We start from the raw sequence: 6,321 nt of genomic DNA, 5'->3' as shown, positions 1-6,321 counted from the left end.
AAAGATGTAGCCAAATTTATTTACATATCTTATTCCTGAATAATATAAATAGAATTTGATCAAAAATACTGTTTTAAAATGATTTTTAAATTGATTTTTAACCTATTCTTTCAGAAGATGCCAGATTAATTGAAAATACTCTTTGAAAATTAAGATGCACTTCTCAACACTCCATCTTTACATGTGTATCTCTAATAATTTGGTTCAATAATATATTCAGTATTTGAGACTCTTACACAGGTCTGTAAAATAGTTTTTTTTATAAAAAAGTGAGGTAAAAGTTAGTCCATTTCTGGAAGAGCTTTTAGCATATGCACCTGCTCTCTACACACACACACAAAAAAAAACAACTAAATTTTAATTAGTGATTTGGCATGGTCTGCTCTTCTTAACTAGCAGTGTCTTTTATTTCTTCATTTGACTGCCTCCTCACCCTCAGGGTATGACGGAAAATGACTCATTTTCATATAAGGTAGAGGAGTTTAGTGAATATATGACCTACAGATTTTCCTAATTTTTTTATAATATAATGTACTTTGATGCATTTCAAAGATAATCTGCCTGATGCTTTGCATATTCCTACTTAATTACAGTATATCTCAAGATGATTTACTACAGTCAGATAAGTCTGAAATAGTCTTGCTACAGAGGCCATGCAATACCACAGGCAGCTGAACAATTAGCCACAGAGTTCATAGGGAAAATTATGTGTGTATGTGGAAGCAGGGAGCGTTGGCATGGGAAGAGTTACAAATAAAAAGGAATATATGGCCTCATCTAACATTCACTGATGAGGTCTTTCTGACAGTTTCAGTGTATTTTGGCTAAAACCCAAATACTATTTAAGCACGGTCTCACTTCCAGCCTAGCAAAGTAATGGGTGATGAGCAGAGAACACTGAAGAAATTTCTGAGTTTATTGATTTCCTTTTCCAGTTTTATATCATAAAATTCTAGTAAAACTTGGATCTATTTTGGGGCCAGAAGAGTCTGGAATAATATTTTGGCACTTTTTTTGGCTTTATGTTTTAGTGTTCCAGTGACTCTCTCTACATAAAATTAGCCTGGAATGAAGTGATCAGTACATGAGAGAATTTCAAAGCTGTAGTAACAGACCCAGACTTTTAAGGCCAAATGAGGAATGCGAGACCATCAAAACTGACCCTCTGTGTAATACAGGCTGTAGACAACTGGAGATAAATATGCACCTCCTCAGCCTTTCCTTATGGGCACATCAGCCCAAGCAGGTGGAGGCTTCCAGTGTGTACAAAGAGCACCTCCGAGCCATCAGACAGTCCCCGTGTCCCCATGCCAAGACATGCAGGTGTGTCCATTCACAGACATTGGAAGGAAACCCTAAGATATTAAGTCATTATTGGGGTAGAAAAACTTCACTAGAATTTAGGATTCCCTTGACTTAGGTAATGGGCCATACTTACTTCTTATGATTTATTTTTATTTTAGCTAGTGGAGTTGTGGAGACTGGACTACCACAACCTGTTTATTTTTGGAATATTTTACTCTCTCTAGGAATTTGCTTATTTCCACCTCTCCAATCAAGTGTTAGCGTGGCAAAAAAAGTTGTCTGTAAAACTTGCTGCACATCTGCAAATATCAAATGTCCATGAACAGGCAAAAGACTCACTCTACTCACTTTTTTGTCAGATGGTTTCATTTAGAACCCACAGGGTCAAGAGTCACAGCATGACCTCATCAAATTAGACTCAACTGAGAGAGGTGTTTAGCACAACAAAAAGGAAGTAATCTGAAGGACATTAAATGCAAATGAGACTGCCATGTGCAAACTTCAAAAACACCTGATCCAAATGAACAGTGTTGACGGGGGTCGAAGGGGTGAGAAAGAAGGTTTCATATTTTGGTTGCCTTTTTTTAAGGACTATCAGCAATATTACATCCTGTAGGGTTGGCTGAAAATCTCATAGGCATGTGAATATTTAAACTTTCAAATACCCATTTTTATTTTTGCCAGGTGGGGATATGTCAGTATTTACTGGCAGGGGTTTGGTTGACTTGTAGATCAGACCTGGTAGCAACTCATTCTCTTTTAGAGAATTTGTTACTAAATGGGTATTTTTAGAGTACATTTTTTTCCTACATGGGTCTCATTTTTGCCCCCCCCCCCCAAAAAAAAAAAAAAAAAGTAATAATGATAATTTTGAGTGCTTAACTGAAGAATTACAAGGAAGCTTCATTGCTGATGGTTCTTTATATATAGAAAAAAAAACTCGTTAGAAGGTTTGCACATTTTCCCTTCAGGACATTAATCCATGCCCCCATTGGCTGAGATGTCTTTCAGCCATGAAGGCAATGGGGCAGTGAAGGTCTTGTTATAATGGAACAAGGCTATTTCCAGATAATGTGAGTCAGATTGACTTCAGGGATTGATCTGCTTTCCAGATGTTGGATATAGTCAAGTGGAGCAGGGAGACAGAGATGGCAGCTAAGTATAAGGAGAATCTTAGAATAAACAAGAAGTCAGAAGTGCTCTTTGCAGTGAATAGTGTTGGGGTTTTCAATACTGCGTTAGTCAGGGATAAAGCTGACAAACAACTGTTTCTGAGAGACACAGGAATGTCAAAGTGTATTGAGAAATGAGTCAAAATAAGATCAAAATAGGACTGAAAGAAGTACTTTGTTCTGCTTATCCATTCAAGGGCAAAAGACTGGAAAGTGGTCAAAATGGCTGGTGAACAAGAAAAGAAAAACAAACAAACAAAAAAAAACCACAACACACTTGCTCATAGAATTCTAGGACAAAATAATGCAAAGAACACAAGAAATAAAATGTGATTCAAAGAAGTTTTCATATTATAAAAGCTGATAACAACCCTGAAGCCTACATCTAATCCAAAGTCTACAGAAGTCAGTGTAAGCTCTGTAAGACTTAAGTAAGAGATTGTTGTTGATTCTTTCTGTGTACCTCTACTCAGATGGGTTTGTCTACACCCTGACTTCCATGAGATCAAAATTAGCTGCCTAACCAAGTACCCAAGCTCCGGGCACACCAATGTATTGTAAGATACAAAGAGTTTGAACATCCTATGCACATCAATTATAAGATACAAGGAGTTTGCATGAATGGTCTTTGAGATAGACCAATATAGACCAATATGCATGTGATCTTCGTGAGCTCTTGCCAAGCAGGCTGAGAGATTGTCCACTCTGAGAATGTTATTTTATTCAGTGATAAGCATACTACATGACACAGATCAGTGCTTTCTTGAGTCTCTTCCCATCCTCACTGCTCCCCTTTTGTAGCTGGTGGGGTTGCAAATGCAGTCTTCTGCTCCTTTTGGGGAACATGCAGAGCAAACCCTGCTAGAAGAAGAGAGGAGGTTGAATGCCTACCTCACACAGCCTGAGGAAGGTGCTGCTTTTATTTCCTCCAGCATGGAGTGGTTTTTCAAGACACAACTGAGCCTTCTGAGAGGGTGCAGCTCATGGGAACAAGACCAGCCCCACGATCAGGTGTCATTTTCTTAACCCGGCCAGTGGGTCTTATCTCAGAATCAGGCCAGCTGGCAGCAAGCTGAAGGCAATTGCTGGCAGTACAAGCAGTCAGGGGAGGTAGCAGGAGATCTGTACAGTCAAGCCTATACACCGAGGGTGTGGGGGCTCACATCTGGCTGCAAGATGCTTTGAACAGTTTGTTGGACAAAGGCGCTTGGTCAAAAGAGGTCAGGGCAGGTTCAGTTGTACTGCCAAGGGTGAAAACTATAGTGAAAGTCAATAAAAGGCTCTCATGGCTTCTAGTTTACCCAAATAAGGAGAGAGAAGAATTGTTAACATAGGGTTTTCCCTTACCTTTTCAAGGTCATAGGAAGGTTAGCACAGCTTCAAATTGCTGCATAAGCTTGAAAGGAAGAATGACAAAATGTGGATTAGGAAAATACATGGTCTCATTTTTAAAAAGTTGTTCTGCTGAAGTGGTGGAGGGTGGTGGTCACCAGGAGGGTGAAGTGCAGGCAGAGTGGCAGCAATGCTTGACACTGTATCTTAAGCATTTTTCTGCATCTTTTGAAAATGGGTGTAAAGACAAAAAAAAAATTAAAAAAATTGATATTATAACTGTGTGATTTTCAGTTACAAGTAAGGTAAATGTTTCTAACAGTGCTGCAGATTATCCATGGGCAAAATCTGTCAGGGAAACTGGGGGCTCTCTAGCTTGGTTGTTCTCTGGAAGATATGATTTAATTACAGAAAAGTAATTGGGTGTAATATATGGCAGGTTGGTGAAATCCTCTCAGCAGGTTATTGAAGATAATCTGGTAGAGCTTCCTGACATAAGAATCTGTTTTTAAGCTATTTTTACATGTGAAGAAAAGCATCACGGGAAATCAGCTGGGTTTTGCCAACTATGCTAGGTCACTTGAGTTCTGGTTTTAGAGATAGAGTGCAGCTGACTGAGTTAGACAGTGAATGAATAATTTTCACTACTGAAGAGACCAATTTTACTGTTTACAATTAGTATTTTAAATGAACAACAACAAAAACAAACAAGCAAATAAAAAAAAACCCCTTATGTATAAATTTCTGTTTCTGTAACTTGATGTTCCAATAATTACATAGATGCCTAAAGGGTATGACACCCGATCCCTTGATAAATTAATGATAGCTGGATGTCCAAAACCAACAATTTATCTTCAGGCAGTTCAACCATCAAGAATCTAAAGTCAATTTACAGTAAAAAAAAAAAAAAATCTCTTCCTTCACACAGAAATACAAGTTGGTGTGTGTGTTAGAAAGGGAGTTTAGAAAACCTTGTGCTCTCACTTTGTAAGTCAAGGACTGCAAGTACCACAGATGGTCTACAAATATTGCAGAATGGAAAAATGTCATGGAATTTCCATCGTTTTTCTCTCTTCAAATTCTGGTTACATCAATTGTCAATACTACATTCCCACTGACTGTATCATTGTTACAAATAATAATACAAACAGAATTCAGAGAAACTCATGAACAAATATTTTATGTTATTTACAAGGTGCATTTTTTATGAGTTGATTTTTCTTCTCTTTAAGCATTACTTTGTCTATATCTAGTAAAGTCCTAGAAGAGAAACAGTTTACTAGATATAGAATATTAAATAAATATTGGGTGGTCATAATAGAAAAGTCTGAAATGGTTTAAAAGAAACCAAAGAAGTCTTCATATAAAAAGCTATGAATAAATATATGAAAATTTGAATTTTCTTAATAAAATGTACTTCATATATGTGTATTTAAGAAAATGTCTATTTTCACATGTATGTGAACTCACATAGTTCAGCTGTACATGTATACACATTTTATATATTTATAACATCTGTTTATTATACTGATACATGGTTTTCAACACTACTGAGATGTTTCAGATAGTTCAAAACCAAAACTGCTTAATGCAAAATTCTAATACTCCAGCCTGAGGTAAATGTCACCATTCTAAAATAATGAGCTATAAATAAAACTTCATTTTGTTTTTTTGTTTTTAAATGTTTACACTGGATAAATTTTTTTAACTAGCCCACTGTCCTGAGGACATGGAAGCTTTCCATACAAGATTTGGCCATTATTTAGTGGAAATAATACCAAATTACACTAGAGTTTGAAAGACACTAAGCAGCCTGAAGCATGATTCAATGGTTGAACTTAAAAGTTCAGTTCATTTGCAGAGATGTTACTGGTTCCAGCTGCATTCTCTATACAGGGGATAGGGAGAAAATATATGTCCAGATGGAAACAGAACAAGCTACACAGAGTTCTATGTTCAAACACTAAATACGCACCAGAAACTGAACAAACAAATGTCCAAGATATACAACATCTATTCAGAATAAAAAGCAGCACTAGTAGTTGAATCATGTCACAATAATCTGAGATACTTTACCTCCTACATTTTTTCAGGGAACTTCTTCAAGTGACACTCTGTTTAATAATGCAAAGTACTCCTATACGTAACCTTTAGAGTCTCCCTTAAAGTCTTGAGTAATGTATTTTCATCACTGAAATTTATAGTGATATCAGCATCAGTAATTTATGTGTTTTAATTTAAAGCATCTGTTTTTAATTTATATAGTTCAAGGTTTTTTCAGCAATTGCCCATGAGTAAGCATTTGATCTTGATACTATATTTTGATTCCATATTTGATGACTATCTTTCCAATGTGTGGGTTTTCATTAAAAGTTAAATCATTGTGTCTCAGACCAAAAATCAGCTTTTCACAAGTGAAGTGAAATTGTTTTTAAATAACTGAAAAGGCTGTTCTGCATTTCAATCAGCTTGAGCAATGAGAGGAGCCTAGTCCATTTCACATTTGATTTCA

At 36.5% G+C, this 6,321-nt stretch overlaps 1 long non-coding RNA gene across 1 annotated transcript; it reads right to left on the bottom strand.

Annotated features, from left to right (window-relative positions):
* Positions 1-1,185: 1,185 nt before the first annotated feature.
* LOC310902137 lies at positions 1,186-5,969 on the bottom strand. The gene is made up of 3 exons (XR_014586514.1): positions 5,886-5,969; positions 3,825-3,873; positions 1,186-3,338 (listed from the first exon to the last, which is right to left on the bottom strand). It is a non-coding gene; the product is annotated as an uncharacterized lncRNA (long non-coding RNA).
* Between the last annotated feature and the right edge of the window lie 352 nt (positions 5,970-6,321).

Source organism: Anser anser (assembly GCF_964211835.1).
Source record: "Anser anser genome assembly, chromosome: 7".
NCBI lineage: Eukaryota > Metazoa > Chordata > Aves > Anseriformes > Anatidae > Anser > Anser anser.
This window is presented reverse-complemented; position numbering and strand designations above follow the sequence as displayed.